The following is a 26,220-nucleotide window of genomic DNA, read 5'->3' as shown; positions in this document are numbered from 1 at the left end:
AGTCACCTTAATCTGATAGAACCACGTTAGGAAAGCACGCATGCTCTAACTCTCCTCTGCATGCTCCTTTGCATTCAGTTTATTTCCCTCTTCACTTTTCAAGTTTTCTATTGCTTATTCAGTTACTGAATCTTACCCTCCCGACTATGAGTAGACATAGCTTTATATTTAAACTCCTATTCTCAATTGGTTTCGTATTTCAACAAGGTATATGTCAGCCTGGAAACAAGACAAGTGGCCATCGCCATGGAACACATCCCACACACTGAGTAATTTAAGGGAATTTGAAGAGAGGAAGGGAAATAAATAAGAAGGGGTGGTGAAAAGACTCCTTTCTGTTTCCCCTTGCTGTCAAAACTGAAAAACAAGTGATAAAAGCCTTGCCCCATGTTTGCATTGGCAGTAAGTGCATCCACACACACCTCCCCAACAGGAACGTCTCTGCCCTGCAGTACGCAGACCCTGTTGTCCCCACCAAGAGGGCCACTGAGGGTAAGTGAACTCCTCCTGTGCTGTCCGGCAGGGCTCCATCTCACTTATCCAGGCTGGAGTTTCTGTACTTGGTCCTATATTCTGCCCTGCCTTTCCAGCATCCCTGCTTCTGATTCCCTTTCTCATTTTCAGTCATCTCCCATTTTCAGTTTGTTGCGCTGAGACAATGGAAAGGGAGAAACATCACCCAATGGGAAACAGAGCCAGGTTCTCCTCCACATAAGCATGAGCAGCAGCTTCCAGCCCTTTGATAGTTGTCAATTTTGAGTAATCCTGGTGGGTCCATTTAAATCCTTGTTAAGGGCTCCCTAATTCATTAAATATAAATCCAGCAGTTATTTGACTGCGTAATTATTAGGGATAATTTGCAATTAAGCGATTGGCCTGTGATGAAGGGACAGATAATTCATCAGCCTGCTTTGGCATTTTCGCATGGGGTGGGGGTTAATTAAGCAAATCCAGTCAGCTAAATGTCTCTCTTCCCACTATATTTTCTCCCACCTTTAAATGCAAACCAGACCTCATGCAGCTGTGCAGGCCATGGGTGTCTAAGCCTATTAAAGAAATCTTTAAATGGCTGTAAAACTACCACTAATTGAAATAAAAATATTTTCACACTATTTTTGCATTGTGTAAATCGATCTAAAATAATTCTTAGTGTGATACACGATGCACAAACCACTCTGCCTGACAAGTGCGGCATTTAATTTGCACTAATTAGTCCAAGGTGGGGGCAGTGTGAAATTAACAGAATTCATTAATTCTGTGGCTTCTGCCTTATGAATTGCGTGTTTACATTTCCAAACTCTTGGGTTCTCTGCAACCCAACACCTCACGCTAAGGGGAAGACCATTTGAGGCTGTCAGGGATTCCACACCTCTTTGGGTACATTCAGGCTTTGATTTTTGAATTTGCAGTTTGTTTTCTGCTTGCCTCAAAACCTGTAGCTGGATTTTATACTGTGTGGTCCCTTCCTTTGTCCTAATCTTAGTCTCAGCTCCTATCTGACAAAATATTCATCTGGGTGGCTCAGGTCACTGTGGGACAAGCATGAACAGAGCAGCAGGTGAAGTCATTCAAGAAGCAATTTCCAAACTACTTTATGTTCTATAAAAAAAATGTAATAAATCCTCCATATCGACTAAATCTGAAGTTTTCATGATGCTGTTCCAATATTTGCTCCTATAATGATATCAGGAGATGTTCATTAAAGATCTAATCCAGAGCCCCATGAAAGTCAACAGACAGACTTTCACAGACTTCAGAAGGCATGAATACCCTAGCTTCTGTTTATGCTATAGAACGCAGCACTCCAGCAATCATAGTATTGGCAAAATTGTCTTACAAAATAAATAATCTTAAGTGAATGGCACTGAAAAGCATTATAAAACACATCAGATGAAGCTAAACATGAGATTCCTGCAAATTAAGGTGTAACAATTATATTATATACAGTTACTGGACATACTACCAGTGCTTAAGCTGATCTACTGTTTCCTAAGCTATAGGGTACACTTACAGGCCCAGAGCAAAAAAACACTGAGGAATAAGGGGAAGCACAGCTCACAAAGTTACCATGAACTCCATTTATTCATTAGCAGCAGTAAGAGGCACTGAGGTAACGCCCATGCAAGAGATTATGCCATCTGCCTCCTGTACACAGGTGCCTACTCAAACACCTCGTTAGACTCAGAATGAAAGCAAAAAGGTGCACCAAAGTCTTCCTACCTCTTGCAAACCAAAACAAAAGATATTGAGACTAACTGCTTTCTATAGTTGAGCAACAATGGACAAGTTACCCCAAAGCATAGAAGAGCTGAAACTGGCAGGAGGACAGGTCAGAGCAGAAAGGTGCCCAAGTCCTTATGCTAATATTTACCACTGAATATCCGACAACAGGGACAGACAAAATGTGTGTCCACAGCCTCACTGTTAGCAAGTGTATTGTTAAAGTAAAGCTATCAGTTAAGCACAGGAAAATGCATGTGAGTCATCCTTTCAGCAAGGTTTCCCAATTAGTTGTGCTTCCCTGGATGACTTATTTGTGTCAGTATGTCTCAGGACACAGCTGGGGTATACAATATCATCAAGAAGTGCTATAGGATTACGGTGCAGTACTTTGGGTGGATTTTAGAAAGCAACAGATTGCAACATTTCCACATATCATGCATAACATCTCCATATGACTTAATAAGTACAAAGCTGAAACCAACGCTTGAGCCTTGAAAGCACATGGTTAAAATGTTGCCTGGTGGACTGACACACAAAACCACAAAGCTGAACCATACATATTCCAAACTCAGGTAACACAATGGAAAGCACAACAATGACAGCAGAGCAGCAAGACCCCAGGCTGCAGCAAACGAGGATTTGCTCAAACACAACAGCAGCAGGCACAGAAATAAAGGAAAGAAGCTCCTCACCTTCAGAAGGCCTCCAGTAGGCAGGAATCTCCAGAGAAATACTCTCACCTCCACTGCCAACCCTTAAGTGAGGTCTGGGAAGGAGTGGATCCTGGCTCTACCACTTCTGGTCAATCAGGTTCATTGCATGCACCTGAGCTCCTTGGGTTGGCCCTGCCTTCCCAACAGGTGCTCAATCACTGCTTCAGGCTGTGACTCAGCATTTCCACTACAAACATCTTCAATAGTACTTTGGCTACATGGAGTAGGAAAGGCACTTAAAAAAGTGTGGCCTTCGGCAAAGAGCAGATTTCTTTCAGCATACTCTTAAGCCTGTTCTTAAAGTTGTAGTCAGGCAAATATCCCTACAAAGCTTATGCTAAAGCACTATGCTACTGAGATATCCTGAATTAAAGCTAAGATAACATAGAAACAAACAGTGTGGGTCTAGAAGTCATGATGCTTCATTGCTACAATCAATTTAATTACTATGTTAATTTCTGCTGTGTTTGGAAGAGGAAGTTAAGCTAGCAGTCTCATTATTTAACCTGGAATTTTTATGTACCTTGAAAGAAATATCTTAAGATTTTCCTAGTATTTCTAGGAGTTACAGCTACCAGTATCAGGTAAACGTAAGGAGGAATAACCTCTAGGCATGGTCTTGTTTAAGAAAGCTAAAACTTGATCAGTTGAGCCCAGAAAATGAGGGCAGCATTTGTTTTTTTTCTTTCTTCTTTTACAAATAAATAATAGAACAGAAAGTTTGCTCATAAAATCTGCATTCTAAAATCACTTTGTGAGTGACACAACAGCCATTGACTTCAACGCACTGTTTCTGTGAGCATCACAAACACAAATGGCCCATAACAAAACAGTTTGGATAACTTTTAAATGAGTAACAACATGATCAAGTGATATCTGGCTAGTTTTCATACATGTAAACTCAAGCTACCTTTGTAGCACTATTCTGATTCTACTTAAGCCTGCAAAGAGCTTAAATGTCTCCTTGGCTTTTAAATACATAAAACTCTTGGTGCTTTCAGTGCCCTTTCACCTTCCCAAGTGCATTTCTTTATCTGAAGAAGTGTCTGCTTAAAGGTGGACCCTCTTTATCTCCATATGCAGGCACTCACATTCTGGGCAGTAGGCTGTCGGTGTTATATCTGTGCATTTACCTATGCGTGTGCCTGTATGATTGCTAGCAAGATAGTGCTGGTCTTGTATAAGGACCTACCTGTGACTCAGATGAGAGGAAAGGGGTCTTCAAATCTGGTATTAGTGGAGTTGTCTGTAATTTCACACTATTCCATTCTAATGGGAAGCTTCTAAAATCACACTTGCTTTCCTGGAAAGGATTTGCACAGCTCGAACAGAAAAGCTAGACCAAGATGGATGGGTCTAGGAATGTCACATGGCCTTCCTGAGCATAAGTTATGTTACTAAATCAGCATATTGATCTGGGAACATGGTGTCCTGGAATCCTGAAAATGTCAGGCACAGTCTCAGTGCTTCACTTCTTTAAAATCAAATTAATTTAGCCAGCTTACTATGGTGAGAGAAACTATGATGTCAGATACATGCAGGCAACAGGGCATCAGGCATTCCAAGTCCCATTGCCTTTAACTATTTCAAATGGAGTCACCCACGGGAAAGCATCTGGGTAGCCACCTCAATCTTCCTTGTTGGAGACAACAACCAAGGCAGGCAATCTGTATCTTTGCTTATGCAAAAACCAGGTGTTCCAGGGCTTCACAGCTCTCCATAGATCTCTGGGGATTCCAACCCTGAAGCTCTGTCAGTGGGGCTGAGAGGTAAGATTAGATGATTACACGTGACAATACTAATCCATCTACCCTACCCACAGGGCACATCTGAGATTAAAGGCTCATATAGTACATGCCCTTCTACTACGATCTTTGGTTCTGTATATACGTTTAATCAAATATGCTAATCCACAGACATATGGCCATAGTTGCAGAATGTGGTGCAAGCAGGACACTTTAAGCAAGCGGGACTCATCAGCATGAATATGCTTGTAGGTATTAGCCATGTATATTTTGTCTGTGGAGCAGTTAGATATTAGCACAAATTGCTCCAGGGGAAAATGGAACAGTTGGAGAAAATGCACTAGGAAGTGGACATTTTCTTCTTACCTAACTTGACAAAACACACAAGGCAATCATACTTTGCACATAAGGAAAAGGAATAATTGGAAAGTTTCAAAGCCCTTACATTAGAATGGAACTGGTCTACACTCGACAAAGTAGCAGTACATTCTCTCCTCACCCCCCCGCAACATCACAACTAGCTTTGGTTCTTGCACCACAAGGACTGCACAACAGTGAGCGGTGCCCACAGACACAGCCTCCTACCCTGCCCTGTGGCACAGGAGGAGCAGGACTGGCCATGGCTCTACTGGTACGCAGCCCCACGGAGCACAGGGTTGCTCTGTAGCAAGGAGGGGGGCACTGGAGCAGAGGCCAGGGGAGAGCAGCTTCTCCTGCCTCCTCCTGACCTGCAGGCTCTCCTGGTCATGCTATCACAACCACCTGCTTCCAGGCTCTGCTGTCCCCAAGCTCTCAAGCTGGACACCCCTCTTCTGCACTGAAAACTTCACCGCAGCCAACAGGTAGGCCTCCAGCTGGTTACTAGATGCTGCTACAGGAACATTTTAACTAGCCATTTTTTATTAGCAATCCTAGAGGTGATGCAGGAATCGATACCATGATCTGAGGGTCACCAGTGTAGAGACAGATACATCAGGAAGCTGCAGCCAGAGAAAGAGACAACAGGACCTTTGTCTGACCTGTACCCTTTGGGGAGGAGGTGGGCAGGCTGTTATCTACTGTGAGAGAAAAATGCACAGCCACAACTCACCGATAGCACGAGCTAGCAAAAGGTGAAAAAGAGCTGAATATGTTATCAAGACGACTACACTTCCTACACTAGATTTCAGCAGAACGAAGCTGTACAGAGACAGCTTGGCAGCTTCCCTGTCCTGCTTCTCCAGGCAATGATGAAATAACCACCCAAATTTCCTCGCTAGCATAAACTGGAGGATTCATATTGTTCGTATTTGAAATAGGATTATGCAAAGGAGAGCTGGATTGTAGGTTGTCTGATGGGGAAAGAGGAAAAGCAGTTCTTGGTCCCAGTTGGACCTAAACTCCTTTAGAATAATGTAGCTAATACAGCAAAAGGTGATGTTTTCTCTGGAAAACACTATACATGGCAAAATTCTATTTAGCATTTACAGAAACTGAGCAAAAGGGAATAGAGATCCTGGGAACCTATTCGGTTCAGTAAAGAGAATGAGTAGCAGGCAATAAAGCACAGCATCACGTGGAGCAAAAATACCTGTGCCTGCTGCAGCTAATACAAACAGCTCTCTCATATACCAGACATCCCTTTCCATTTGTCCCACTTGCCCTGCAGAAACTCCTTGTGGCCTGGCTAAATATAGACAGCTCCAACTGCACCAACACCCAGCCTCAGCTCCAGCTCTCTGCTTCATATTTCTTATTGAAACAACAGCAGCACAGGACAACATCAGGACCCTGATATTCATTTGTCAGTATAAGGAAATGACGTGCATACCCCTCTGCCTCTGTTCCATGTGACATTTCCTCACATCTCTCCAGCTAGGGGAAGGTGATTCCCTCTGAGACACTTCAGCGGTGCCATTGGGAACGTTCTCAGTTCTGGCTGCTCAGGCATACAAAGATGTTCAAGAATATCACTAAATCAGAGCTAATCAGATGGCTCCCTGATCATCTCAAGATACTGTTCAGGCTTCTTCATTTAAAATCCTGCATAGATTTGGCTTAATCTCTTTCACAATTCTTCCCTTTCTGATTCCTCTACTTATCTAATATCACCTTTACTTTGTCATTTCCCATGCCCTTCTGACACAGCCTTCCTACAAGTTTTCACCTCATCTCACCATTGATTTTCAAGCCTTGTCTGAGGATGCATTCCTTTTCTCCTCTGTGTCTTAATTTCTCTCCTTGAAAAGCAAGATCTATTTCAGCTCTGCTTCCTCTGTCGAGACAGGGAACAAGGCAAGCATGCTACAATCACACTTGCGTCCTAGCCATAGAGGGCATTGCTCACAGGATAAATTGAGATGCTGCAATACCATCACTCTCTTCTGAAGCTTTATATGCTCCTCAGGTGGTTTTGTGCTGGACCTCCTGCAAAAGCCAGGATTTTACAAATTGCAAGAAGGTTGCTGTTGATGCTGCACTGCTTAGGTCTCACATTGAATATGATAAATCATTACCATTCCTTATTCCCGATTATTTTCCCTCCTATAATGCATAAAATAAGCTGGTATTAGCACAACAGCACAAAACCTGCAGACCTGTGATGGGTATTTCTTATTTTTCACACCCTTTCCCCCACACACTCATTCACATGCTGAACCTCCTTTGTAGGCAGCCATGGATTTCTATCATCTGAGGATCAGAGTGCTATGCATCCATCAAGAAGCATAAAATATTCACAGGAAGAGACTAGAAGATGAGGAAGAGGTCCAGAATGCTCATGTCAGAGGCACAGATGTACACAGAAAAGAAAGTTCTGCAGACCACAATAAAAATTTACTCCATGGTGAGAACTGTGCATTTTTCCATGGCTGTCACAGATTTCATGGAACTCGAGAAATCCACCCAATCTTAGAAATCCCAAGAAATTTATCTTTTCACCCGAATCCACATAAAATCAGATTTTTTCCATAAGAGCTCCCATAAAATTGTGCTACTTCCCTAGCAGATCCTGTGCAATTATGTAGAATGCTGCCACTTCTCTGAGCCCAGTGTCTCACTGCACGTCGCAAAACAATGAGACAACTTCGGCTATTGTGCCTTCACAGTTTTCCCTTGCAAAAACAGACAAACAAAAAAAGATTATGGAAAAAATATAGCAGGAATGAAAATACTCTTCTGTAGGAGAGAAACAAAAAGCCCTCAAATATGTTATAGTTACAGAAACTTTTGATTAATATACAGTCAATTACTACTAGTTCAGTAGTAATTTCAACTGAACGTTCCTCATTTGACTACAGAGAAACCAATATTATGAGAAGGGGCAGTAGAATGAGAATGTAGTGAAGTTTGTAATGGGTTCTCTACTTCACTTTTCTAGGAAAACGATGAAGTTATCACTGCAGTACCTGAACAACAATAGAACTGCAAGAGAGAAAGTGCAACCAGACTGCAAGAGAGAAAGTGCAACTTGAGGGGGTAAATGGCAATGTCATCAATTCATTCTCTTGGCAGACTATTTGTTACAATTAATTCTCACCCCTAATAAAGAGGAGGCAGCTAGGCAGCACGAGTATACTTAATCCTCTCACACTGACTATTGAGTCATTTGTTCTAGTTAGTTGACAAAAAATAAGAATAAAAATCAATATAACAACTCCAACCCAGCCTTGGCCAGCAGATATCCCAAATCACAACATACCAAATGTGCCATTACTGCAGCTCTTAGTTTTATGCAGGGGACTCATACATTAGCAAGAGTGCTGCCCGAGTAAGAAGCAGAAATTAAGGCTGTTTCCCTTGCCTCCAGTTACGCCTCAGTTCAGAAGCAACACAGCCATAGCTGACAGCAGAATTAAACCCGGGCGGTTGGCCTAAACTCAGACCTCACAGAAGGCAAAAATAAATAATTAAGGAGAGTTGGGAGTGCCTCTGAGAAACTTCTAAAGGACACAGACGCCAGTGCAGACAAGGAACAGAATACGCAGCAGCAGGAAGATAATGGCCTAGAAAGAGCAGATTAAAATGCCCTTAAATAAATTAGAGGTCTTCAAATTGACTGGGCACAATGAATTTCAACCCTGGATTCTTAAATAGCCACTTATGCAATCTCTAAATCACCGGACAGTCACTTCTGAGAGTGCTGGTGCTGGCGATGAGGTGCCCAAGGGCTGGAGGGGAGTAAACAAGACCTTGCTCGGCAAGTGGGGGAAAAGCAGAGCTGAAGACTTAGCAGCCAGTCAATTTGTTTTCAATCCTCAGAAAAACACCAGAACGAGTAATCAAACTATTTGTAAGCGCCTAGAAGATAACACTGAAATGAATAGCTGCTAGTATGGATTTGTAGAGAATAAATCCTGTCAAATCAATTTAATTTCCTTCTGCCATAGGGCAGTGGGCCTCGTGGACAGAAGCAAAACAAGAGATGTCACATTTCCTGATTTAGTCAAGCTTTTGGGGCTGTCTCTCTCATATGCACGCCAATAAAAACACAGCCAGAATGAAACAGTTGCAGACAGATACAAAGTGGCTGAACACGCAGAGGAAGTTACCTTTGCCCACAGCCAAAGCAAGCCACCACGGGGAAGATACAAAATTGCTGTGGATATGATTCTGTTCGGTATTTTCATGAATCATCTAGACCTGAAACAGCATACATACTGTGCTTACAGACTACACAAATGGGGTGCTCAGGGCAGCTGCAAGTAAGGAGGCTCCCAGTTTGCAAAGATGTTGACAAATCACAGTGGTGCCAAGAAATGGCTGTAATTCAATGGGGGAAGAAAAGGGGAAGAGGGCAAGGTAGAAATGGACTCATTGGAGAGCCCCAGAAGAAAACCAGAGGACTACAGAAAAGGTTTGGAAATGTTGGGGACTTTAGACAAGAGTTCTTGAGAAGGCAACATTAAAACTCTTAAGCGTGTAGAAGATGGTCATGCCCAATGTTCCTGTAAGCTAGAAAGCCCAAACATCAACAGGTTTAACTTGCAGCAAGACAGATGCAAGTCAGACTTGCGGGAAAAACATTTGTAATAGTAACAGTAGTGAAGCAGAGGAATAGAGCCTGGGAAAGCTGTGGAGTCTCTATCACCAGATGTTTTTAACAACAACCTAAGGAAAAAAAAAATCTGCCAGGAATGCCATAAGTATAACCAATCCCACAGAAGGGAGATCATTTCTTCATGCTCCTTCTAGCCCTGCTTGTCTAGAAGCCAAATGTCCTCCTATGTTTCAAGGCCTCAAACCACCAAAGCGTATAAACATACAAGTAATCCCGTTGACTTCAAAGCAAATACACACTGGTTTAAGCATACATTTAAGTAATTTGCCAGATTAGCTCCTACATGCCTAGGATTTCCAGCTTAGCCAAAGGAAGTATCTTGCAAGAGTGGCTGCTTTTGTTTAAACTCCCCTAGATAGAGATCAGCATCATATTTAAAACGTGGTTTCCTGGACTTAAGTGACAGTGATATAGGAGAACATTACAGATTTGTGGTACAGCCTTCTAAACAACTGTTCACTAGCATGGCCCCTATAATGCAGTGTCTGTGTACACTGAAGCTGGCTTGGGGGTGGGAAGTCCAAACAAGGAAATAACACATAAAAAATGGCAGTGTTTCTACTCACAGGAACACTTTTTATTTTTTGGAAGCCAGGCTGCATGCAGACAGTTTCAATATGTAGTCTCTATTATGTTGAGGACACCACATTATAAACATGTACGGAAAAGTGAAAGGCTTCCTCTAACTGTCTCCCACACCTCCTCCCATATGGTATCACCAAATGTTTTGTTGTATGCTGATTTTCAGCAGATATCATTGGAATCAACATTTATTTAGCCCACACATTAGTAGGGTTTCCTATAGGTTCCTCTTCTGACTGTCTCTACCGTATTTCTACCATATTTCTACAGGGGGAAAAATAGTCTCAGGTCCAAATATCATCAGCTACCACATCACCATGGAGCATCAGGGGGGTGGTTTTATGCTCCATTTCTTTGACCACTGCACTGGATTTGAGTCTGAAGCATGCATGGCAGAAGACTGTAGGACACTTCAGTGTGCCAGCAGCCTTACTAAGTGGCTGAGCAGGAAAACCGCATTAGACGCAGCCTTTCCTTGCCCTAGCTGCGTAGGAGCTGCTGCCATTTATTTTGTCATTGATTTACACAATAAATCCTTCTATAAAGATTAGGTGCACATACTATAAGCACCTGAAATTATATATACCTCCATCTATCTCCGAGCCTGAGAGAACTTACGTCCCCTAGCAACAACACATCCCCTCCTAAGCAAACACCTGATTAAAGACGAGGCATTTTTCAGAGCTCTGGAGCCCTGTGCAAACCAGCTCTGGTGGGCTATCAGGTGTGGACTTCACAGAATGGGACCCTATAAATACACAGCGCACACAAGGGTTAACTCCAGCACCGCTAACATGATGAGCACCAACCAAGGTGCAGTGCTGATCTGTAAGTCTCACATAGCCAGAAACACGTCACCTAAAACTCTAAGGAGAAAACATACAATCTGGAGCCACCGCTGAAAACAGAAAGGCAGCCACCAAGGTTACCGAGTTGCCACTCTCATAGAGAAAATGCCATTAAAAATAAAAATCAATGCGTTTCTGAAGTTTTTTTCAGGCACAGGTCAGCACAAGTTTCCCAGGAAACCAGGAATTCCCACAAAGGTGGGAAGAAGCTCGCCTGCAGTGAACAGCAGCTGATCCAGGCACAAATGGAGAGCAAAGAAACAGGAAGCAAAGAGAAATCCCTGCCTGTGCCCAGCTCTGCGGGCCTGCTCCCCACCCTGCCCTCTACTACCTGGGCTGCCTGCAGCTTCTACTCGACTGCTCGCTCCCCACTGGGGAGAAAAGCCCCTTCAACTCCTCTTTGTCTTCAAGGCCATCTGAAAATACTGCCTGTGAGACTGGCGGCCCCAGAACTATGCCTGCTGCCACTCACCTCTTGCTTTATGAGAGCCAATGAAAGCTTCAAGTCAATAGCCTGCTTTGTGCTCGTGACCTGACATGACAACTCTTTGTTTACGTCTACAAATGATTAATTTCGAGGCATCTAAGGGTTTGCTATCCCTTCTGGAGTGAGGCTCTTTTAACATATTTTATTATTATGCCTTATAGCCAAGATGCAGAACCAGAACAGCCCACAGTCACCGTTTAAATCCAGTGATGCTTCACATTGTGCTCAGCTCACAGAATCTTTCGACCTATCAATCCAAATAACGCTTAAAAGCTTGAATGGCAAGAGGCTGTCTGCTCGAGGCTGCCGACACACGGAATCTCTGTATAAATCATAATATCACTGAAGTCACGAAAACTGCGAATTTTGGTGTCAGCTGTGAAAATATTCCATCTGGTTTCTGTCTTGTAGAAAAAATGTTTAAAATCTGTCTAAGTACAGGAAGTTTATTTTTGCTTCATCAGTGCAGCAGAAGTAAGCAGAAGTAAGACCAGTGAATAGTGCCTCAGAGCCCTGCCATTGCTCCAGGTGCCTGCAGTGTTTCCAAAAGAGCATTTCAGGTTTCATTCAGACATCCAACCGCACCACTATTTAATTTCATGCCCTTATTGCAGGCTGAGCAATCCACCAAATGAATTTGCAGCAGTTTCTCTTGAGAATATAACAACAGCAACCATCGGCCCTGTGTCATCAATTACCTTAAGCTGACTTTGACAACATACTGGGGGGGAGGACGACACATCTGCATCTACATAAAGGTGCATTTATTTCCCTCTCCCACAAGACCATAGGTGTCCAACCATGCAGCTTCCCTGGGCCACACTGAGTGAAGAGGAATTGTCCAAGGCCAAATCTACAAAGGTTGCTCTGAAAGTAATGCCTCCTAATTGTTTCCACGGAAACCACAACCGACACAAAGAGCACAATAACACGGCTTGACAGAGCAAATTCTGGGCTACAAAACACTCTTTTTTCAACACAGTCACCACCATTAGCTCTGAATTTTCATCAGTGTCGAACTGAAGCCTGAATGCTGGACTCATTGCAATCTGCAGCAGTGGAGAAGATGCACTATCTCAACTCTTTCTACATAGCTCCTGACAGGGACTGATTTTATGCTTTCACTTTATTTCTCTTTCTCATTTAGGTCATTTATCTATTTAATGGAAACTGTATAGAAAAATTATGATAAAAAATTACGCGAGAGATATATTACTTTTTAAATCACTATCATTACCCCATCCCAGCCAACGTGACATTCAGGAAAGAGCCCAACATTCATTTTATTTATGCTTTTGTCACCTTCCTGAAATTCCCAACAGCTGGAATCTCTATACTATCACTCAGACCGAGTATAAAAAGAGACCATGAGGCCAACATGAAAGGGAGAAAACTGCACTGCAAGAGAAATTCATGATTTCTGAGGACAGAACAATTCAGAACAATTTTCAAAGGAGTTTAAAAAAGACCAGTGCCCAGAGGACTGGGCGTGCTTACCCCCTCCCTGGATCTCCTCTCCGCTAAAGCCTGCCTTCCTCCAGCTCCAGGTTCAGTCAGAGGGGTCTTTCAGAGCACCTGGAGGCCTCACAGCACCCTCTGAACCAAAGACCTGCAAGAAGACTGATTGTGAGCGAAAGGGCCATCGGAATGACTTCATAATTTAACAAAGAATGGAATGACGTAGGTAAGCCTCGCCAGTCCCAGGCTCCTGTGTCAGAGCAAGTCCTTTAAAATGAAGCAGAAACTCCATTTCAGTCAGAGAGGCTTCCCACAGAAAAAGCTTGTTTTCACAGGTTTTAATCCACTGGTAGAGGTGCTGCTACTGCAGCTTGTTACAGCAGCTAACTCTCCTGTTTCCAATCCCCCTCTATCTGACCGGCGTTCCCACACCTCCACCCAGCCTAGCGGACACTCTGTTCTCCAGCAGGGGGGAAGAGGGACTGGAGCAGGTAGCAGGCACCCTCCTCACTTGTCTTCCTCTCCCTGGTGGCTCCCAGTATTTTTTTTTCCCCCTCCTTACTGCTTTCTGTGTGCAGGGGGAACAAGAGGAAAGAGACCTTTAAAAAATAGTGGGGAAACGCCATGGTGATTTCAAGATGGAGCACGCAATAGCTATTTCTGATTGTTAACCCAGCCGTAATTATGTAATTATCCACAAAAATTTAGTCAGAGTTTTGCATATCTAAATCATTAACTTTAACAATTGACAGGCTGCTTTGATTAGTATTTTCACAGACTAGCATCGCATACATTTGTCAGCTTTCCTATGATTACTTGTAATTTGGAATTTGTTTATGCAAAATGTTTTTATTGCTTGTTTGGAGGGGAGGGAAGGAAAGGAGGGCAGAGCAGACATGTTTATCCTGTCAGGAGCATCCGACAGAACTTACCAGGGTTGCTGCAAACGTATTTTTGCTGTGTTTTAGTGTCATTAATTTGGTGAACTGATACAGTAAACACTGGCTTGGATTTGTTAACGGGGAGAAGAACCACGGATGAGCTCCACCTGCCATGTGAAATCTTTGATTTTTAGATGAAAATTTAAGTAAATGAATTCAGAAGCACCTAGCACTTTATGTAACACCATATTTTCAGTCTACTGCTTTCCAAAAACAATACCGATGCACCATGCAATCAGTGTAAACACTTTAAAATGCTGCTTGTGTCAAATACAATAATGCCGGCTCAGCCTTTTCATTCTCTGCTGTAATCGATATCATAATTTAAGATGCAGTTTATTAAGCTAAGCAATAATAAATGATCCTATCCTGCACCTGCTAGCAAGTCAGTTCCTGTGCTAAGCTCTCTGACAGAAAAACCTGCAATTTGTTCATCACAAGGCAAATCCTAATGGAACAGAATTGTGTTGACACGAGGTACCGCACTGACTCTGTTCTTTGGTGTGGAGATTCCTGAGTTACCAGCTGGAGGTGAAGTGCCTGAAGGGTGTTCATTTTCCTTCTGCTTCCCTATTAAAGACCACATGGACAAAATGCATCTTGAAACAATGCACACACTACCTCCAGACATTTGTATTGTGTTAGTGCACCCATTTTTCTGTGGCTGGTGGAATGCTGAGTTCATTAACATTCACCTGACCTCTGAGAAGAGCAAGGAAAGCATGCTTTGACTTCAAAACCAATGACAGATTGGGATTTGTGATTTCATCTGCCCCGTGGCAGCTGCAGTTTGGTAACCGCAGTTAAAACTTGCCTGTTTCCTTCGTGATTCTCAGGGCTCCCTGTAATGGGCACAGCATAAATGCAGAGGCTATGCAGATCCCACATATGCCTAATAGCCTCACCTAGTTAGGCCTCAGTTTTCTCCATCAGAAGGGAAGTTTTACTTCAGAGATCCATTAACAATTAATGGGAAAGGCACATTTAGATGAGTATGATTTTTATTTTTATTTTTTTAATCCTAAATCCTTTCACGTACGTACATAAATACCATACTCTCGTTAGTAGATTATCTGAGCCCCATCATTCAGCACTCAGGTGTCTGAGGCTTGGTTTTAAAATCTTGCTTCCTAGGTAGAGCTGACTGCTGGCACATTCACTGCATCAGCTCTCCAAAGGTTGGCTCGCTGCTTGGAATTCATGGGGAGCAGCCCCGTCTGTCTTTGTAGGAATTTTGGCTGCATGACTGAGTACATGAAAATCAGGGAAGCCAGAAGAAAAGAATGATCTGTTACCTGAGTTTCTTTTGCCATTTGAAATCCACTGAAAGAGAGGCATCTTTGTAGCACAAGCTGTTGGCAACTCCTCTCTCCAGAGCACATCATCAGTCCCAAGCTTGCAGTCTTTTATTCTTTTAATTTTAATTGGTAGCTCCTGCCTAGAAACCAGTTGGGAATTGAATTGCTTGTGCATTCCCCATGCTCCGGAGCAATTGCCTGTATATTCCGCGTGCCTCCAAGCAGTTGCCAGCCTGCTCCTCGTGCTTCCTAGTAAATGCCAGTAATCTGTGCACTGGTGTGTAAAACTTACAGTACTTGATTACGTCAGGAGAGAGAACAGCACAAAATACAGCATGTGCTGTTATTTTCACCTTAGCGTATGTACTGTTTTCCAGCCTTCAATCACAGCACTGTGAGCAGCTCAGCTGGAGGAGGGACAAAGAATGCTGAGCCCTGGATTTGCACAAGTTTAAGGGTGGCCCAAGAGATGTCCTGGAATTCTTGTCTCTCCCATCTTATATCTTGCCTGCCCATCCTACTAGTTGTGCTGACACAAAAGTAGCTTTGCACTGGCACCAGGATAAACGTCTCCCAGACATTTATTTGCTGCATATCCACTGTTTCCTTGTGAAGCCGAATAGTCTCAGGTTCTGCTCATCCCATAAGCTCTTCTCCTTCATCCAGTTAAAGGCAGAAGTACACTAGGTTGGTTGGCAGGAGCAAACAGAAGCCATTAATTAAAAAGCTCATCTCTCCCTTCTAGAGCCACTTGTCCATGGGCTCCCTTTCCAGTTCTTTTTGGTTTTTTTTTTTTTTTTTTTTCCTCTGCATAAGTGGGATGTGCTAGCTCAAGAGAGAAACATGCAAGGAAAGGAAGGATAGGAAACCAGAGTCTTTGTAATAACGTCCTCCCCATGAGCACAACTCTCCAAGAAAATGAGAGAAAGATAGCAGTGACTTACTTCCTCTAACAGACTGATGGAGGGAAGGAAGTGCTACTTTTCAAATCATCAAATCCTAAACAGAACCCCTGCCAAAGCAAAGCCCTCATTACACATCACACTAGGCTAAGCCTAAAGGCCAGCCAAGCCATACAGAACCAAGTGGGTATTTCTAACATTTGTTTATCAGGAGCCGCAGTTGTTCACAGAAACCAAAGTAAACTACCTTGGATAAGTTCAGAGACAGACTACCAGACATGAGTCTCTGTGGATCAAGGGCCTTTCCATCCCTCATCAGAGAATCGTCCAGAGCTGTCCAGTGTTTTCTCCAGGACGTGGGGATACATTTGTATTCTTCTCGCTCCTTTGTATCCTCCTTTTTGGTAACACCAGCCCTCTCCTTCCCTACCTGTTACATTTTAAGGAGACAACAGCTCACTCCTTCACTTTCTGTACCTCCACCTCAGCTGTCTCCCAACCTACCACCACACAATGGCAACAGTTCCCATGCCATTAGTGCTCCTGCAATGCAGCTATGCTTTGATCTGTGATAAGCTCCACGCTGCCTGACTTCGCGTAGGTCAAGAGATGGCTGTTTTGAACTCTCTCCCACTCTCCCGATGCCCACAGCAGTTCTCTGGTTTAACCTGGCATCAGTTCAGCACCATGCAGTGGTTCACTCAGCCCCCCACAAGTGGGATGAAGGAGAGAACTGGAAACCAAACAGAACTCATGAGTTGAGATAAAAAGTATTTACTAAGACAGAAGAGGAAAATAGAAACACACATGCAATTATAGCAATAGACATAACTGCAATTTACCGACCAATGCCCCACCAGTAACACATGGACTCACCGCTGCTGAGCAACAGCCGGCAACCCCCCAGCAGCAGGCAGGCCCCTATCCACAGCTTGTGCCTTTATGGCCTTCCATGTGACATCACGGGGTACAGAACAACCCTGTGCCTCATTCAGGCACCTGTGCTGGTCCTGCCCCCTGCCCCACGCCATCATGGCCACAACTCTTCCCTGCCGTGTGGCCTGGCCTGGCCTCAGTTACGGATATGAAGTATTTCTTCTTCTGATACCTAATACAATGGTAGCTCACTTTGTTCAGAACCAGCCTTCAACAACGTCATCGCTCTTGGCAGTACGCACGTCCGTGAACAATTGTCAAGGATGAAGAAGAGGAGGAGTAAAACTTCATCAAAAATCTCTGATAAACACCTTGAGAGCTCACTAAGGATTGCAGCCACCGCCATCGAGCCCACCTGATGCATTAAGTTTCACAACAACAAGGTCATAATCCTACTGGTTTTACACTCTCGTTGCTCTCTTTTGTGTGTTTTAATCAAAAAATATTTAAAAATAAAATAAATTTTGTTACTTACATACTTTAATTATATATATATATATATATATATATATTTTTTTTTTAATGCAGCCTAGGACAATTCCTCTTCACACAATGCAGCCCAGGCAAGCCAAAAGGTTGGACACCCATGCACGAAAGGGTAACCTTGTGACATCATTGCTCAGTTTCTTTTATTAATCAGGGCCAGCAGCTCCCATGACTCTCTGTTTAAACAAAGGTACTGTTGTAAGGAGATCAGAGAGGTAAGCTCAGCTCCGAGTACAATTTGAGCCTTCTGGAGCCATTCTTTAATGGCTAGTTCCAGTGAAAGTATAAATGCTCTCCTTTAAATGGCCACAGGCTTGGTTTAGTATCAGTACTGTATGAAGGAGATCCTGAGTCACACCCTAATCCTTCACTCTGCATTGGACAACAGTACAGTCCCCTGAAGGGACTGACATGAGTTGTGTGAATTACAGGTGCTTCACCCCCCGATTCCTCCCCTTTGCAGTTGGGAGCTGTTTCCCCTGCTTTACAGAGCTCGCTGCCCCCACACAGTCACCAGGATGAAGCTCCTCCCATTTCCCCTTGCCTGACTGCCCTCTGCTCACAGGAGGTGAGCATCTGACATTTCTCTAGGTGTGCAGCCACAGTGTTCCTGCTTCTCCCCCCCCCACGACAGAAATACAAGGATGCTGAGGAAAGGGGCTGGTACGGAAACAAACTTACTCTTCTTCACCCACTTGCTTAGCCAAGCTAAGACCAAGGCTTGCTGTCCTGTTAAGCTTAACTCTGTCATGACTGGGACAACCTCATTATAAATTACAAGCTTCCTCTTCTTTTTTTTGCATGGTAATGCAACTAAAATAATGTAAATTAAATATCCATTTTAGCCATTTTTTTAAAGGAGAACACTTAACACTTACTTTCTTACTCCCATTCTTCCACATCCCAGCCCCAAATTCTTGTTCAGTTACCTACAGTGGAGTTTAAACAGGAAAGCAATGCATTTTTCGCGAAGAGTCCTGAGATGTACAAGTATGGAACAAAACATCATTCTCACAGTAATGCTGTTCACCAACTGCCCTACTAGTTTCCATCAGTGGTAGTGCTGGGATTCATCCGAAGGAATACCTGACCTCTAAATCAGGGCATCTGCCCACTTCTGTGTGAAGCATACACTGTACCCTATGAGCAAAGTAAGTACATTAAACTCGGAAGCAGAGGCACATCATAGCTGGAGCTCCAGAACAGGCTAGGAGTTAGCTGGGCCTCACTGCCTCCAAGCGAAGCAAGGCTGGGCTCTAAACCCTTCCACAGCTGAAAATCTACCTGTTTCTAACACACTGACAGGTCCCTCTCCCATTCTCTTCCAGACATTTAAAAGGAATGATACTTTCTCTCCCATGAAATGCAGGAAAGCAGGAACTGTCTTTTCTTACCAGCAGAAAAAGCGAGGGCTGTCAAGACACCTAAATCTTATCGTCTTACCTGTACTATGGGATGGGGTTTTCTTGGGTGGCTGCAGCTGTGCTGCATAAAAAACACATTAAAAGGAACCACTGAAACCAGGCAAATCATGTTGTCTGACATAAAACAGCATGCATCGCTCCTGAATGACACGGCAGCCCAAAAAGTGGAGCACCAGATCCTTCCATTGTGACCCAAACGGATACTAACTTACCCCCTTGGCACCTGCTGGGAGTTATGTGCCTCTCAGCTTAGCAGAGGTCACAGAACGTGTCTCGTAAGCATTAGTTGAACCCAGCACAGGACCACAGCAGCAGCATTTGCAATGTCGTTTAAACATTTCCCAGCTGACAGTGCCCTTCATTTACAGTTAACGATAATGTGACAGCCTGTTCTCCTGGTGTACTGTCTAACCACACACCAAATCCTGCATGTGCCTCGGTCCGGAATCCTGTTTTTATCAGAACAGACGTGTGCGCTGAGGCTTTAACCAGCAGCTGAGATGGGGTTTTAGCGTGAGATTTCCATACCTGTCTCAGGTATTTAGAAGCATAAATTGCAGTGAAAGACTAATTGAACTGCGCTTCTAAATCCCCCAGGTGCTACTGGAAATCTCTCCCCTAATAACTTGGAATCTCCTAAAGAAGAAACCTCACCGAACTCAGATGGGTATGCAGATCCAAGGGTTAAGAATTTGAAAATTGCTCCATACTGGCTTAACTCCCATTGACTTCAGTAGGAGCAGAGTTAAGTTGACACTGAGCCTTTCTGAAAATTCCCCTCCAGGTGTGTTTTCTCCATCTGGATTTGAATAATCTGTTCACTGCTGAGACTGCTTTTCAATTTATCAGTACGAAGAATTTAATGGGAGTTTTTCCCTTAACTTTTGATGAAATGAGACTCAAAAAGCAGTAGCACGTCACCACAATAACTCTATCTGCTAAGTCTACAGAAGAAACTAAGTTTACTCACTGTATGTTTACCGTTATTGTTATTATTTGTATTTGGCAGAAGACAGGAACTGGAAGCACAGACACTACTGTGGGAGGTGCTGTGCAGTCTGTTAAAATATTTGCACGATGCGCAGGCAAGCTGTCTAACTTAATACTAATAGTCAGGCTCTGGAGTAACCCAAGAATCATAATGAATATCCCCAGTAGGTGTAATTATACAGCAGCTTTTCACTTACTACTTCACCTCCTTGCAGACATTGTCAGGAGACAGGGATTTCCTTCAAGTCCCTTGAATGCTTTAGTTTACCTTTTAAATTAGTCCTACTTAGAAGAGTGAGGAAAGCTATTTTTAATTGTTGCCACGTCCTGCAGTTTTGCAGGCTGCATTTTACTCTCTGCTGCGGAAGAAACGCAAGCTTTTAGGGGTACAAACGGGATTCACTTCCAATTCACAAAACACATTGGGACCCAAACTTTCTTTCTGGGATGCAGGAAACAATAATACGAATAAAAGGAAATGCACAGTGAGGAGCCATCTATTTAGCAACAGCATCACTGCGGACAGGCTGTCCATGCCCCAGATTCCTTGTGAGAAAAAATAGCGCCACTAATACCACCCGCAAACAACACAATAACCACTGCTTTGTTCCCACCAGAGATACGACGGCAGAATCCTGTAAGAGAAGTCATCTGATATGTCAGCTCATTAAATTAGTCAGAACGGGTGAATGGGGAAGAGGAATATACCATTGTAATGTACGTTAATTAACAAATGCTATAAGGGAGGCATTTAAATGTATGAAAATGAATATTAATGAGATTAAAACACCTAATTATTGAGCATCTAATGGTATTATCCAGAGCATCCAACAGAAAATGCCTAATTGTCATGCATCTAAGGCAACAGTGCAAATCTTCAGACACAAAGATTCAGTGTACATATAGATGCATTATGATTTCAATTAAAGGCATCACAAAATATCTGCAATGAAACTTGAATCTGTAAGGTTTGCTTGGTTTTGATGGCTGTTTTTAAGTTCGATTTATGAAAAATGTTAGATATTACAAATTCCTGATGTCATTATCACACTTCAAAATTGCATGTTACCTTCTGTCCGCGTTTCTGAAACACTTCACTGAAGCGTTCCCCATTTCTGCACGCACACCTTCATTCTGTAAAAGTACTATGAGAAACAGTGGGCTGCAAACCAGCTTGGAATGAAGTTCTGAGGAATTTTTCATGAAATTGCATGAAACAAAACTCAGTCTGCATGAAATTCCTTCCCGCATAGAGGGCTACGGAAGGAGAATCCTGAGCTAAAAATAGTGCGGATTCCTGGAATTGAAGACCACCTCGTAATACATATGCATTAGGAAGCTGAAATAAAATTATACAGGCCACTTGAATTCTATTATTTCCTAATTACTCAGAGGTCCGCTTTACAACCTTAATGTTTCTTTAATGTGCATTTTTCAAGATTTTTTTAAAATGCAACTGTAGATAGATAGCCTATTTCTCGACTCTAGCTGGAAGGCCAGTGGAAGTTTTGGTTTACAGAGGAATTCCAAAGCAGCCGAGCTGTGCGCACATTCCCTCTTTGAGGCTCGAGGGTGTATGCCAGGGACGTGTCTAGGAAAGGTTATAATTTAATGACTGCTCTCTGCGTGGTATTTGCAGTCCCAACATGACTAATATCATTCACACATATGATCAATGAAGTCGTAATCCTACCATCAAAGCAATTAACGAAAATAGAGCACATTAGCTTAGTATTGGAGCCAGAATTGATTCCTGAAAGACAGCTCTCTCCTTCTCAAATCTGAGTTATTAGTATGTATATAAGCACCAATGCGACAAGCACTTCAGATATACCTTGACATATATATTTACTGTCACTCAAAATGACTTACAATCCATCATATTTTATAAAAATTATATCTTATCCAGGCTTCTAAATTTCTTATAAGAATGTGGTATGGAACTGTGAGAAGAACGTTCCCAAAACTGAGGGGATTTACCTTATCCACTAAGCTTTTTATCCTATCAGAGAAAGAAATTATGTTAGTTTGTATGATTTACTTTTAATAAATCCTTGCTGCCATCTATTTACCATCCACATTGCTGTGGCTGCATCCTAACTTTACTAATAACTTTCTCAATATATTTGGGACTGAATTCCAGTTTAACGCACTGCCTTGAAATGTCCAGATTTTGTGATGTTCCCATTCACAGATAGGTGCTGCTTACCTCAACACATTTAACAACTGAAGGAACAGCAGTAGTAGGGGAGTACTTTACATCATTACGTATGCAAAGGTTCTCAGGGGGATTTCCCAACCCTGCACCTACAAACCAACAGAGCACTTCTAATGCCACAGTTAGCAGAGGGCAGAACCAATCTGGCAGAGGTATTTTGCACTGGTTGGGATACAGTTGGAATCTCCAACTGCAAAAAAGAGTCTCCCAGCAGTTGCATACTCTTGAGTTAACTGCCTTTGAGTTAGGAGCACTAGAGGGAGGACAATCACGCTGTAGTGTCATAGTCAAGCCATAGAGGGGAGTCATATTAGCAGCTGCTGTGTAACTCACATTTTTGTCTATACTCTCCAAGCATGAAGACAACTTCAGAAAAAGGCACCAATGCGCTTCACTTAAGCCAACTCAAGTTAAAAATTTGAATTATAGCGTATTTGCCTACAAATAGCTCCACTTCTCATTATTTTTCTCTCTTCTGTCTGTTTCAATCTATAGCAATAAATTGTACTAACACGGGTTGTGTAGTCTCCCGGTGCACTCTACAGTGAAGGCACGTCCTTTGAAAACCAAGAGCAAATCCTTGCACTTAATGGACTGTAGCATCTGTATACTGCGTGGGAAAGAAATAGCTGCCCTCAAAAGGATGAGCAACAGCACCAATATTGCCAGAACTAAAATTCTGGGATCCAGGGACAACTGTTTCAGAAATGGGAAACAGATCAGCATGGTGGTTAGCATCTCAACCTGAATGGAAGCCAGTTACGAGTTGAGGTAGCCCAGATATTACAAAAGTGCTCGGACCCCAAAAGAAAGCAAAGAACCATGAAAACATACATTATATATCTTTTTCTATAGAAGATAAATACAATCCGACAAAAATATAAATACATATTTTAAACGCCTGATTCTCAAAAAAAAAAAAGTGTTAGCCCCCAACCCACTTCTCAAAAGGTTTACACAGTCAATATTAAACTACTGTGCAGAAGAGCTGAAGATATTGATAGCCAGTAATGCAAACGAGATTGCAGTTAATTGTTAACATCTCCTGGGCTACGCTTCCTACGTCCCCGCGCAGATGATGAATAAAATTATTTACCTATTCAAGTAATGAGAGCTATGCATTTTGATATCCACATACACTGTAACTCAGACCTCCTCTGAGATCCCTACCTGTAATTAGGAACAGATGTAGGATCTTGTTCCTGAATTGCTAAAAACAAATTTCAGCCCTCCTATGATATACGACTTAGTGTCACAGCTCATGGTAAGAATGCTTCTGCCAAAGGACCCTCCTCGGGGCACCGGTCCTCATCAGCCACCCTCGGCACAACAATCCTACAGGGGCCGCCCCACGTATTTCCCACTGCCCTTCTATTGCTGACGTGGGACATTTGCTAAAACACCCCCAGGTGACAAGGCAGATGTAGAGCAGGAAAGTGACGAGCAACATTTATGTGGCTTCCTCTCTGACGAGGAAAACCATAGGTCTGTTCATTCAAAACCTTGGCAACTCTGTAACACATACAGACTTCTCCATGGTGTAGTCATTTAAAATTAAGCATACACAACATTATGTGCTTTCAGCAACAACTCTCACAGCTTAGCACATGCAGCTGGGGAATACTCTTCAAATTATATCATGGGGGAAACTCATGATGACGTTCATTTTATTCTCCAAATGTCATGCTACCACAGGAAAACATGCCTACTGCAAGCAGCCAAGTTTCTTTTCATCAGCTATTTTAACAACTGGCTGAAATAACCCAAGAGGAATAGAACCGTTCATTTTCTTGCTCTGGCATGTGGGTACCAATCCCAAAGTCTGGCAAAGAAGATTGAAAGCTCTAGAGAATTTGTTGTCTAAAGATGTGCCAAGGTGACCCCACCCTGGTCAGATGCATTGCTTGGGCAACCTTACACGTCCCAGCCCCTCGGCAAATTCTGCCAGCAACAGCAAGGCACCGAGGATGCATGGCAGGCCCAACCCATTTATAGCAGCAGGCCTGAAGATGTTCAAAGGAGAGGAGGGGGACAAGTGAAGCTGCCTTCTTTCATATTCTTTCTTGACCACTAAATGTCCCTCCGTTGACTTATGCTGATCGGGTAGAGTTTATAACCCCCACTGGCTCCAGGCTTAGGTGACTAAAATGATGCCTTGCGAAAAGAAAGTTGCAGAATAGCTGCAATCCCTCAGGCCTGCAGAAGACAGACAGAAATTTGTATTTACCGAGGTCATCTCAGTACAAGAAAATTTCACCGGTTTCGTTTGCATCTGACTGAAACAATTCAAGTTAAACTGATGTGAATGCCTTCATACATCTTTATTTGAAGATGTTAAATGGGGGTTTACTTGATTTCAAAGCTAATCTATATCTAAAAGAAGCGGCCAGATGAAATAAGACTGCCCACAACACATTTTGCATTGGTTTAACTAAGCAGGTTTATCAGTCATCTCAGTGCAACTCCCCCATGTATACAAGGTCTGGAAATACATTCACTCTCCAGCATTACTCTGCTTCATGCTGGGAGAATTTGCAGCTGGAAGGGACTCAGGGGAACCACAATGACTAGAAATAAAAGGATTGTGGGGGGAATCGTAGCTGGTGTGCTCATGGGCCCCTCCATGGACATTGCCTAAATTAGAGTAATTAATATAGGGGAATGTGTCTGTGTTCCTCGGTAGTTTATAAATGTTACAAAAAGAGAAACGTTTTATATGTCCCCTGGTGGATTTTAAATGTTAATAAATGATGTGCAAGGAGGTATTTTACATCTCTCCATTTAACAGTGAGCTGACAGCTGCAATTATGGGCCAGTCTCTGGCCCAGCAATTCTTACAGGAACCTGAGGCATAAATGGAGTAGCTTTCTTCCAGAATAACAAAGTGCATCAGGATGCTGGCTCAGCATTACAACACCCAAACAAAAGCCAAGGTGAGACATTTTTGACACCCTGGAAACTTCCCTTTCTCTGCAGCATACACTTGCCAGTCATTGCTTCCCCTGCCAGCAGAAACCCACAGCTTCGCTTCCTGTGGCAGCTCTTCACATCACAGGAATGGGAGAATTAATGGAGCAATCAGTTACTTGCTATGGTGCTCCTCTGCTGAGAGCCAGAAAAAGACCTGGACTGTACCTGGCACGTCCAGGGCAGCACAGGAAGAAAGCAGTATAGCATGCCTCACTGAATGCACTTTCGGCCTGTTTTTGGTCAGAAACCTACTAACTCTGAATCACTGCAGCATTCTATCTGGTCCCAGGTTTCTTCACGGCATTAGGATGCCTGTGTCTGCACACCTATCTTCACCAGCACAGACAGCCAAGGACAGGCATGCCTATCCCTTCAAAAAGCCGAAGGGACTGCTCAGTAACATCTGCCCCAGCAGAAAGCCCCACTGGGTTTCAGTATGCCCTAGCTACTGCCCTTCCCATGTCCTCTGCCCAATCCTCACCAGTAGAAATGAGCTGCTTTGAAGTTTAGGAAAGCTTGAAGCAATATTTCAGTTGCGTATGCTTCAGTTTGCAACCTGTGTCATGAAGTAACAACAGAGAAATCAGTGCACACAACACTGTATTCCTGCTTGTCTCTTTTCAACCTCCCCTTTCTCTTACCTCCAGAACGACCTTTGGTACTGATCCTTAAACATGTTGCAGTTCACTGTTGTTAGTGTGCACATCCATTAGCCCTATAAACTGTTGAGGTACTGCTTAATGCAGTATACAGCTGTTTAAGGCACTTCTTCCATTCATTCTGTATGCAGTGTCTCACTCCATGAGAATTGCACCCCATTGACAAGAAAAGGCGACTCAGAACTGAATGAAACCAAGCAGAACTGTGAGTAACACCTTGCGTTTTCCCGAAGGCAAAAGAATGTGCTTTACAATTCTATTAAAATCCCACAAGATAGTTTCCATTTTGTTTTGTTTTTGTC

The 26,220-nt window shown here is 43.1% G+C and overlaps 1 protein-coding gene across 1 annotated transcript in view; it reads right to left on the bottom strand.

Annotated features, from left to right (window-relative positions):
• Window positions 1-26,220, bottom strand: part of LOC107051757 (CXXC-type zinc finger protein 4) — a 156,713-nt gene that overhangs the window by 119,148 nt on the left and 11,345 nt on the right. The window contains exon 4 of the transcript XR_006939172.1: window positions 13,134-13,245. The gene's annotated coding sequence lies outside the window, so the exon portion shown is untranslated. The remainder of the gene's footprint in view (window positions 1-13,133; window positions 13,246-26,220) is intronic.

The sequence above is a fragment of the Gallus gallus genome, chromosome 4 (genome assembly GCF_016699485.2).
Source record: "Gallus gallus isolate bGalGal1 chromosome 4, bGalGal1.mat.broiler.GRCg7b, whole genome shotgun sequence".
Lineage (NCBI taxonomy): Eukaryota > Metazoa > Chordata > Aves > Galliformes > Phasianidae > Gallus > Gallus gallus.
The sequence above is the reverse complement of the archived record's forward strand: the minus strand, read 5'-3'. Positions and strand labels throughout refer to the sequence as shown.